Source organism: Stegodyphus dumicola, chromosome 11 (assembly GCF_044657685.1).
Source record: "Stegodyphus dumicola isolate Sdum_Otavi_A_Nest chromosome 11, ASM4465768v1".
Classification (NCBI taxonomy): domain Eukaryota; kingdom Metazoa; phylum Arthropoda; class Arachnida; order Araneae; family Eresidae; genus Stegodyphus; species Stegodyphus dumicola.
Genome location: NC_140778.1, coordinates 22,186,252 through 22,198,424, shown reverse-complemented (window position 1 = coordinate 22,198,424; position 12,173 = coordinate 22,186,252).

The following is a 12,173-nucleotide window of genomic DNA, read 5'->3' as shown; positions in this document are numbered from 1 at the left end:
TTCCAGTCATCTAAAATGCTGATAGATGGCGCCACACGATCGCCTCATGTTTCACTTATTTTACGAACGGCGGCACAGAAGGATCCGTCATTAGTAATCTCTGAGTTCTAGCACAGCATATGCACAAGTATTTCCATATTATTGGATACAACGTATTCGTTTCTTCACGCATTTAAATGGCAAGTAATATATTGGCACAGGCCGTTTTAATGGTCGATTGCCTCTTACTAAGTGATACGACATAGAGATTTTCCTTACTATGCTGGTCGATTTTAATGCTAAAAGGTAAACCTGCGGCTTGCATTCACTGGATGTGGAGAGAAAGCAGATAATGGATCTATTGATAGACCCAAATTTGCTACCTTAAACGATGGACAAAACACTTGCCTTTCATCGTGATCTCACTGAGGTGTATTATCACATATCCAATACCTGTACATGGAAGATCATTGATAATGCAACGAATAATCATCGACCTGTTATTATGAAGCTCAATTTTATTGCTGAAATTTCTGAAAAAGGTAAAAAGATTTTGGAATTTTAGAAAGGCAGACTGGTCAGATTTCGCCTAATATTTCGACAACCTCTGCACAGTATTCATATCCCAGAAGATTAATTTGAGGAACAGATGGAGAGATTCACGCAAAATTTCAATTCAGCTAAGAGATTCATACCAAAAGGAAAAGAAAAGAACATTGAAATCTTGACTGCAAGGACCAGGATATAGACTCCCGATGAAACAGAGAGACTGATTAAAGAGATCAACTTAAGTAAACAATACGGACGAAAACATAAAATTGCTATCAGGGGGATGAAACAGACTAGAAGAAAAACTATTTGCCAGTGAGCAACAAAAATGAGCCGAGCATTGTAGAATTCTATATTTAAGAAAAGGCGTTAAGTATCGGAAAACAGCTAAATCACTTGACAACTCGTTCACTAAAACTGTTTATCAATCTTGAAATAACCTTGATGCAGCTGGGCTAACAGTAGATATATGTTGGTAGGTATGTCTACCAAAACTATTAAGGGAAATAAATCACTTGTAAATTATTATATTTTTGGAGAATTGGTTAAATATTTTAATGTAAGAACAAGACAATGCATGTTGACCATCTTTAACACATCATGGAAGTCTGGTCTGTTTGGAAGATTTTTGTTATTGTACCTTTGCTGGAACCAAATAAATCGCTACCGAATGCAAGAACTTTATGGCATATCGTCCTAATCAGCATCCTTTGCAAGGTGATGGAATGAATTATCCACTCCCAATTCACGGAAGTCCTCATGAAACATAGGAAGATAAATTTTTATAAGACTCACTATGGAAAATAACATATAGTGGAAAACCAATTATTCTATCATCGATGGTTTCCAAGAACGATACCAAAAAGATCATTGCTGTTTTTCTTTATATGTCTTCCTCAGCTGATAAAATATGGAGACAGAAAATAATAAACCATATACGGTATTGAAGGAAATGCCCTTATCTTGGAAATTTTATCAAGGGAAAGATAATAGTTGCAGGTGTACACCAAGCTCCAATTTTAAGTCCTCTTCTCTTCCTGTTATACATGATAGATATTCGCCCTTAAAAAAGATACTCAATCGGCCTCTCTCACATATGACTTCGCGATCTGGCACTCCAGCAAAGATATAAAAACTCCAGAAACTAATAAATGGGATCGTAAATTGAACGCAGAGCTTAAAGCCCAAGATCAATGCTTAATCCGCTTAAAAGACTACTGTATGTATCTTCAACAGGCAAGAAGCATAGACATTTGGTTAATCCAAAATTGTACATTGAAGGCAAATTCATAATGAAGACATCATGTCCAAAATACTTAAGAATCACATTAAATGCAGAATTAAGATAAACTAAGCATATCAAAACCCATGTAATGAAAATGCAGTGAAAATATTAAGAATCTTTAAACGTCTTTTCGAAAGCAATAGGGGAACTTTTCTGGCACTTGACATGTACATATACCTTCCCATTTCTGAGGAACCAAAAGGACTCATTGTCTTCTGTTGTTTAATTGCAGCTCTACAAGCAATCCTGTATACAAGCTCTCTAATCCCCAGCGAATACGCTTTCGCCTAAACGATGGTAAATATTTAGATAAAGTCTGTTTTCTTTAGTGATTGCAGCGAATGTCAACATCACAATAACGAGAACGCAAATAAACTGCAAAAGAGACTCAAATTCTTAGCAATAATTATAACGTAAATATTATTTTCTGGGACGAAAATGCCGCGGCCAAATAAAAACTGAAGGAACTTTCAATTCCGATAAAGCAGGAACTCCATAACATCAATGGAGATAGACTTTTAACAAAAATTAGAGTGAAACTTAGAACTCGCCATCACAGAGGACTGAAAACTGACACAGTAGATAGGAAAACCTACAGAAACTGTGTAACTGCCCGGACACTGAATTGACCTCTGCACACATTTTTCATTGTCGGGCCCTTCTTGCTGAAATGTTAAAAATTTGGGTCTTGTTCATGAAACGAATCCCTACGATAACAACAATTTGCCGATTGCCAAGTTTTCATCTTTGTCCCTGGCTATATATAAATAGGTTTCATCATAGGCAAGACAACAAAAACAAACCATATCAAGTATTTCGGCTACCTCCTGTTACGGAATTAGATTATAGCTGTACCATATTTTCTGGACCTGTGTCGCACCATATTTCAACAAGAATGAGAAGCTGTATGTTGCTCACGCTGCCATAAGTTTCCTTAATGAGCAGGGAGAGGGAAAGGTGGACAGAGGAACAGAACTTTATATGGTTTGACTATTTTTGCTCCGTCGCACTGCTGTTCTAGCACTACATCTATTACGGGGTGCACAGCTAGGAATCCAGTAGACAGTGAGCGATATTCTTACCATTCTCCAACTGGTTGTCGGTCTCAGGCATGTATTCTGCGTTTCATTATATACAATTCTAATTATTTTATTTTGAAATTAATTTTGGTATTTCAATAGTGTTTTGGTGCCAAATTATATTTCGTTGTCCATAGGTATACTTTTATTAGTGTCGCAGAGGAACCTATGGGACTTTGTCTTACATTTTATATATCCTTCTCCCTTTATATGTTTCATATGCATTTATTTCCATAATCTTGAGGTGTCTAAATCGCTGCCTGACTGTCCTAAAAATGGAAACTAAAGTGATGTTCCCAAGTGTTGCGCAAATATTTGCTCGTTTTGTAGTTGTAGCCTCGGCTAGCAGTATTAAGTTATATTCACACAGGTGACCATTCCAGATTTCATATTCATGTTCTGAAATTAAAAGGTGACCATTCCAGATTTCATATTCATGTTCTGAAATTCGAAAATTAACAACAAAGTTGTTAGTTTTCGATCCTCTGTTGGCCATTTCATATTAGATTATTGCAGAAATTTCTGCTTTACTGTCCGTGCAGTAGATTGAATAAATTACTAATTATTCAATATTGCTATTAATATTGTTTATTATTAAATCTCTATGGCTAAAAATTACAATAGCAGGCCATTTCATGTTATTAATAACTATAGTTGGCTCATAATCGTCTGATAACAGAAACCGTTCTCCTTTACAGTCGTTGTTTAGCAATAAATCGTGTAACGAGCATGCGCGAACAAAGTATTTTTCTTAATTCTAATGTTTTAATAGATTGTTGTTCCCTTCGCTTTTGTATAACTGCTAATTAAGTGGTTAGATAATGAAGAAATTTCGTTATTTCGCAGTGATATTCCACAACTGTGGTCCAATCAGCAGGAGTATTTCTGCAATATTTGAAGTAAATATCTTTTTTTTTTTTTTTTTTTTTTTTTGGAAGTACTTGCTAATATTAGGAAAATGAGGTCATCAGAGATTAATATTCTTATACATCTAATCTATTAAGAAAAGATCATCTGAAAGCACAAATAACACGATTGAAGTGCTTTGTGACTAATGATGAATCAATGGTCGATACTACAGAACTGGAGTGTAAGCTGGTCAATATTAAAATTAGTTTAAACAAATTTGTAAGATATAAAGATGTGTTTTAAATTCTGAAGAATGGGAAGAGTACAAACACAATAGTCTTCTCGGAAATGGAAGTTGACCTCGAGAAATGTGAGGTAAGCTTTATACATTTATCAGAGGAACTGGACACTATACCCAGTAGCAATTATATTGTTTCTCGTAGTAATGTTGCGGCATTAAAAAAGCAAAGTTCAGTTAAACTGCCAGATATTACCTTGCCTAAATTCAACTGAAACTGCCAAGTAGGGTTTCTTTTTAAAATTCAGTTTAAACCAATAATCGATGACAATGAATACCGACTGCAAATAACACAGATTTGTGTCTCGGTAGTAAACCGAGTCACAAAACTTATGTTATTTGCAATCGACTGTTGTTGGCCAGGCAAAGGAAACTCAAACTACGAATGAAACTTATGAATCTCTGTGGAAAACGGTTAGAGCCAGATTTGAAAATAAACGGTTAATAATTAAAAGTCGCGTTACCGAATTGTTATCCATATCTAAAATACATCAAGAATCGCCAAAAGAATTTGAGACTTTTATTGGTCAGAGTGCGCAAGCATCTTCTCGCACTAAAATTAATAGAATTAGAACCTAACCAGTTAACAAATAATGTTAATCAATTGAATGCTAGAAAATTTAGATAAAGAGTCAAGACATCAGTTTTAGAGCCTTTAAAGTTATTTTTTTTCGTATATTTAAGTATCCGCGCTTATAACCCTGGAAAACATCCTGTCATCTGCTTTCGATGTAGAGTCAGTACAATGTTTGGTTTTGGTTAATTTTGATTGTGGCAAAGCACGAAAGGGCTATATGCCTAACGGAAGGGATTCCTTCGTAGGAGACGTTCTATGAGAAACTGCCTTGTATACACTTATATATGGTGAAAACCGCGAAGACGCCCATGCACTAGCCCGTTCGGATTTGAACCTGGACCGAGCTACCACTTTTGAAAAACTCGGCGGATCAGTATGAGTTAGTTTGAGTACAATCTGCTGATTTCTTTAAAATCTGGAGGAACATTTTTGATGCATACTTATAAACAGCCGAGAAATAAAAACACGAATGTTTTCGATCCAGTTGAGAAATCAACTAATTTGCAACAAGAGGCAAGAGTTACCATCCTTCTCCGTTAGTAACTTAAGCTTAACCTTGAATCTGTTTACCTGACTGATAGATTCAAGGTTAAGCTTAAGTTACTAACGGAGATCATGTGTCTTCAGCGGGACTGTTTAATCTTTTTACGTAAAATGAAATAGAAAAATCCTCACAGACTGAAATTCAAAAAAGAAAATGGTAAGTGTTTTGCCGTATTCTAAATGATGTGTCTTCGTTGTTCAAACTCATGTCATCAGCGGTGATCTGTCGAAAGTCGTCGAAAGGTAAAATGGTGTCGATTCGGACTTAAACGAAATGTAAAAAACATGATATTTAAACTCCGTAATGCGATACTGGAAAAGAGATCGATTACTTTCCGTAAAGTAGAAATGGAATCTGAGATCTTTACTATAGCCCAGTCGTCTTCAAGTTATTTTCCGCGAAGCTTCGGAGCTCTAAAAATTAAAAGAAAATTTCAAAAAGGTTATTATAAAGCATTCACACTAGTTTATTAGTTTTTGTTAAATGAGAAACTATAAAGATACATTTAGTTACAGATTACGTTTTAAACTTAACACGAAGTCATCACGTGTAACAAAGAATGCCGTGCAATGCTTCGCAAAAGTAAACAGTTTTCTTATCGAATATTAATTGGATTTAGACAATAATCTTTCTCAACTGAAGGAAACTATAAAAGAATACTTCTGATGAGGAAAAAAAAAAATATGACTGAATAAAAAAATCTGATTAAGACACCATAGGACTTCCTGGCGCGGAATATTAAATTATACGCATTTTTGCTGCATTTCTTTTAAACTTATATCTTTGAATTTCATTAGAGATAGACTTCTCATTCAATTACTTCAGTTCTCACTTCACGATGAGGCAAAATTTCATAAAACCTTAAAATATCTTGATTAAACATTGAAAAATATATATATAAAAAATAAAACATCAAATACAATTAAAAAGAACTAAAAGAAACAATTTTTACAATTAAAATGACAGTTTATATGCAAAAACAAACAATTCTGGCAACAGGCGGCAAGAAGGCAGGTTATTCGATGCATAAAAGTAAATGTTTCGCTATGGTCCCACTCGGCGAAAGGACACTGAATGTGCAGAAATATTTAACTCACTATTCTGCTAAAGTGCAGATTTAACCAAAAATGGCTGTTATGGTTAAATAATAAGCTTAGCAGCACTTAAACAAATTTTAAATTATTGATAATTCGACAAATGTTGCACGTAGATTAACTAAAGACATAAAAACCTTAACCGGAAGATAAGAACGACATAATTCAATCAGTTTTAAAGCAAGAAATGCACAATTAACATCTACAAACATATACTACATAGTTGCCTTGAAATAAAAAGCATCAGCTTTGTATAAAATCTTTATTGATATTCTAAAACATGAGATATTTAAGAGTAAAATTGCCACATGATATAGCAGACCCATACACAAAATTTCAACTTTCTGAGACTACTCGTTAAGTGAGATGCATACATACGTGCGTACAGACGCCACGAAAAAAAATCTCTTCAGAATTAAATCTTCTCTTTTAAATCAGTTTTATAATTCGTTCGGAAGAAAAGAGTCCATTATTCGGTCCTTACGTACAGATGTTTCATTCGATAGCAGACAAAATCTATATTTGGAATGAAATATTGTACCCGGAATTTTTCATGATTACATACAGTAGTTCCTTTATTTCGTTCATGTGTAATGTGTATACGAGCCAGTTCCCCTTAGAAAGTCCTCCACGAAGGCATCCCTCCCTTTAGGCAGATAGCCCTAGTGTGCTTTGCCATAACTGAATAATCCAATCCAATCCAATCCTTTATTTCGTACAAAGAAGGAAAAATCTCTTCGAGTACTATAATAAATCATAAATCTTGCCATTCATGAAGGATACTTTGAAATTTTTCACACAACTATTGTAAACATTTTAATGACATTTGGAACAGCGTATTTAAATGAAAAATCTTTCTCAACGTATGTTTCAGAAAAAGGAAAATGTGAAAACAAATTAAACGCAGAAAAGGAAATGCCATTACACATAACATCAACAGATCTAGACAGCTAGACTTCAACAGTTCGTGTAAAAATAAAATGGAAGCACACCCCAATCACTAAATAGGCAAGTGTAGTTGCTACCTGTAGTACAGGTTAATGATAATAATGAGTAAATTACGTTAGTTTTATGTTAAAATGTTTAAATTAAAAATATTTTCTTTATGTAAAGTAAATATAACATATTGATCTACATTAAATACTGATTTATGGTATATTTTTCTAAAGGTGGGATGGATTTCACCGAAAACCCCTTACAGTTCTTAGTGTTCCTTGAGTCGACAATGTTTGAAGACCTTTACTCACATCTTTTCTCATCTGAGTTCATCATTTTTCATTTTTGGCTTGATTCTTTGCTCTGTCGAAGACCTTTGGACCAAATCTCTTTGGATCAGTGCCTAAAGAATTACGAATCACCCATCATGTCGCACAACTCCTTCAAAGTTAAGAACGTCCAGCATGTGTATACTCCTATAAAGTACTATAAAAAGGAATATTTTTATAGGATTTGAGAATCTTCAACAATGTTCTGCAAATATACAATGAAAAGAGTCTGTTACTCTCCGTTGGGACGCCATACTTGTAAAGAGTTATCTTTGCAAATGCTGTATCTTTTGAAGTTTACAAACTAATATAACCCTCTTTCTCAGCTTTCTGGACGGGAGAAACTTAAAAGAAATTGGCTGACTTGGAATCGGTCAGTTTACTGGCAAACCGCTTTAAATATTGATACGAATTTGGTATTTAAAAAGCTAATGTTAGTTCAATTATAAATTAAATGGTTTCATTTCCCGCGCAGTGCAGCGCGTGACGAATATTAAAAGAAGAAAGCTAAGCCGGAAAATTAAAAATTCAAGAGCATGTGCATTTAACATTAAATAAATAATTATGTCTTTTTGATTTCGAGAAAGTACCAGAAAATTCTCGCACGCGCTTTTAAATTCTTATAAAAGGAGGAAAACTTCTCAGTTCGTGTAGTAGTTACTTAGTTTGTTGTTTGTTTAGAAAACTGCTCTTGTTGACTGTAGCGAATTCGCGGATTAGCTTTGTTTAGCTGTTTTGAATTACGTTCTATTGGACATTTGAGTAATTAAAAGATAACTACTGTGAGATATTGTAATACTGCATGATAATTTGAGGAAATTTAAGCATTTTTGTTGAGATAATAATAAATTTTTTTTCATTTTTCATGGAACTTCTGCATTGATTTCGTAATGAACCCGTACGCACGCAACAATATTTGGTGTCAGGAGTGGGGTTTTGAATGCCAGTTACAAGAGCGATGGAAGAACAATTTAGGCAAGTGATGACTGCCTTTACTGCTTTCCAAGAAAAGATGGAAGGGGCCATCAACTCCGTTAAGGAAGAAATGAAATTGGGACAAGAATCCGTTAAGGAAGAGATGAAACCGTTAAAGTGGAGATGAAAGCAGGTCAGAACGAAATGAAAGGAGAAATTACCTGCATAATAGAAAATAAATTTGAGGCTATGGAAAGCATAATAGACGTGGTCGAAATTAAAGTTGGACAAATTGAAGGAAACGTTTCTTCCATTAAAGAGCAAATAGAAGACACAGTTTCGGCCGTGGAACAACAAATAGGTTACAGAGTTGATTCAGTCAAAGAAGAAATAGAAGGAAGAGTTTGTGCCGTTAAACAACAAATCAAACAACAAATTGATGAGAGAGTTTCTGCAGTTGCCAAAGAAATGAATACTTTAAAGAAATTCGTAGCGACGGCAGGGAGCAGGAGTGATGATTTTAAATTCTTACCAATGCCTGCTCGTCCATCTCTAAAGCTATCCACATATGATGGGAAGACATCCTGGCAAGTGTAAAGACCCAATTTTCTATAGTTGCGGATGCGAATGGATGGGATTCTAAAGCTAAGGCCTGTCATCTCGCCGCTTCTCTGAGAGCAGACGCAGTGGATATCCTGCAGATGCTTCCCGAAAACCAGAGACTAGACTTTGAAGCTCTATCTGGAGCATTGGAGCTGCGCTTTGGTGAAAAGTGTTTGAAAGACTACAGCAGGCTTCAACTAAAATCCCGTCAATAGAAGCCTATCGAAACACTTCAGGAGCTCGTCACGGATGTTGAAAGGCTCTCACATCACGCCTTTTCGGAGTGCCCGACAGAAACAAGAGAAATCCTGTCCCTGCAGTACTTTATCGACGGCATCCGGGATCCTGAAGTACAGAAAGCTATACGAATGGCGGATGTGAAGGATATAAAAAGTGCTCTGTCGTACGCCATGAAATTCGAGGCAGCCCAGCAAGCAACTCATCGAGACCGCTACCCAGTCAGAGCTATGCGAGTCCACGAGCCAGTGGATCAACTGATGGCTCGTTTAGATGATTTATCCAGACAAGTCAATGCTTTGATAAGGAGTAGCAGAGAGAACAAAGTGGCTGTAAGGTGTTGGAGATGTGGTTCTGAAGGTCACCTACGACGGCATTGCAGAACACCCCAGGGCACGGATAATAAAACGGATGAGTTGACAAGACCAGTGAATGCTTTAAGACGGAATAGTGGGAAAAGAAACCGACCTTAAAGTGCTGGAATTGCGGTGTTGAAGGCCACCTATGAAGGAACTGCAGAACACCCAGAGCACGGAAAATAAGGCTTACAATTTAAACAGACAATTAAATGCCACAGGAAGGAAAAGGACTGACAAGAAACCAAAGTGCTGGTACTGTGGAGCTGAAAGCCATGTACGAAAAAATTGCAGAACACCCCAGGGTACGGAAAATAAGATCATTTCCCAGCAACGACGCAGGAAACAAATGAATGGCCATATCGAGGAACGGAGGTTTCCAGATAATGGAAAACCTTGTTTTAAAGCAGTCAAGATTTGTAGAATGAGTGGCAACAGTAATGGACTGTCCCTCAATGGAAATATCGATGCAGTTCCTTGCAATATGATCATTGACACAGAAGCTAATGTTACCATCATTAGGAAAGATGTAGCTGTACAGTTTAAAGATAAACTTAGTTGGACGCCATCCTGTGCTACCCTCCAGAGTGCGTCTGGTGATAAGATCGACATAGCTGGGAAGTTAACCTTTTCCCGGGGCCTGGGACATATATGTCCCTCACTTTCACGACTGTAAATGTGTCTCAAGAAATTTCAGTAAACTATAGAGATTTAAAATTTACTCCTTAATATGGATTCGGAAGTGCAAGTCCCTCTGGATTTGTTTTTCTGTTTCTTTCATTTAAAATAAGTGACTAAATGGCTATAATATGTTCAAAATTGGCCCCTATAGCCCACGGGAAAAGGTTAAACGTGAACATCATGTTTGGAAGTGCCGCCTACCATCATACGGTTTATGTGGTGGATATTACAGATCCATGCATACTCGGATTGGACTTTTTAAGGAAATATAATTTTTCCTTAGACTTCAAAAACAACAAACTGCTTTCAGCATCTGAGGACATGACTATCCAGCCTCAGAAGGAATCCTTGCCTGGAAATGTCGACGCCTTGTCCGAAAGATCGAGCTCGGGAAGCTGCCGAAATCATACCAGGGTCGAAAAGAAACTCAAGACTACCAGCTATTCTCCATCCCAGAAGCTCTTCGGTCGAGACCTTCGTCTGCCTCGTGACCGCCTGTTTAATCGCCCTACGGATGTGCCTTCATCGCCTGAGAAATACATCCAAGATGTCCAGGCTTGGTTTGAAGTGATGCACCGTTCTGCAGGTAAGCGAGTCAACTTGGCAACGGAGAAACCGAAGACCAGATACGACACGAGAGCTACTGGACATAGATCCAACAAAGGAGACAAGGTGTGGTTGTGAAACCCGATTCGACGAAAAGGAGTCAGGCCTAAATGACAGTCACCTTGGGATGGTCCGCACAAAGTCCTAAATAGGCAGAATGACGTCGGGGTTCGGATCCGTGAGTCTTCGAACTGTAAACCTAAAGTCGTTCATTACGACAGGTTAGCTCATTACTATGGCCAGAGTACGTAATGTAAATAATTGTAAATAGTACAAGACCATGGTCCTTTTCGTTTTCAAATGTGTATTTGATTTGATTTGTATTTAGTATTTGATTTGCATTTAGTATTTGATTTGTTTTATTTATTGTATTTATTGTTCATGTTGTTTATTATCGTAATGTGATTCTTATTATTGCATTCATGCCTTAGCTGTAAGTTTGGCTTCCTGTCCGGAGATTGTACTGCCCGGGACGTGCAGTCCTTGGGAAGGGGCAGTGTTACGAATTTCGTATTTAAAAAGCTAATGTTAGTTAAATTATAAATTAAATGGAAATAATTATGCCTTTTTGATTTCGAGAAAGTACAATAAATTCTCGCACATGCTTTTAAAATCTTATAAAAGGAGGAAAACCTCTCAGTCTGTAATAGTTACTTAGTTTGTTGTTGTTTAGAAAACTGCTCTTGTTGACTGTAGCGAATTCACGGATTAGCTTTCTTTAGCTGTTTTGAATTACGTTCTATTGGACATTTGAGTAGTTAAAAGATAACTACTGTGAGATATTGTAAAACTGCATGATAATTTGAGGAAATTTAAGCATTTTTGTTGAGATAATAATAAATTTCTGTTCATTTTTCATCGAACTTGTGCATTCATTTCGTAACGAACCCGTACGCATGCAACAATATTATAACTTCACTAGCAACAGCTCAGATAACTTTGCTAATTACGAATCCCCCATCATGTCACAGAACTCCTTCAAAGTTAAGAACGTCCAGCATGTGTATACTCCTACAAAGTACTATAAAAAGGAATATTTTTATAGGCTTTGAGAACCTTCAACAATGTTCTGCAAATATACGATGAAAAGAGTCTGTTACTCTCCGTTGGGACGCTATACTTGTATAGAGTTATGTTATCTTTGCAAATGCTGTATCTTTTGAAGATTACAAACTAATATACCCCTCTTTCTCAGCTTTCTGGACGGGATAAACTTAAAAGAAATTGGCTGACTTAGAATCGGTCAGTTTACTGGC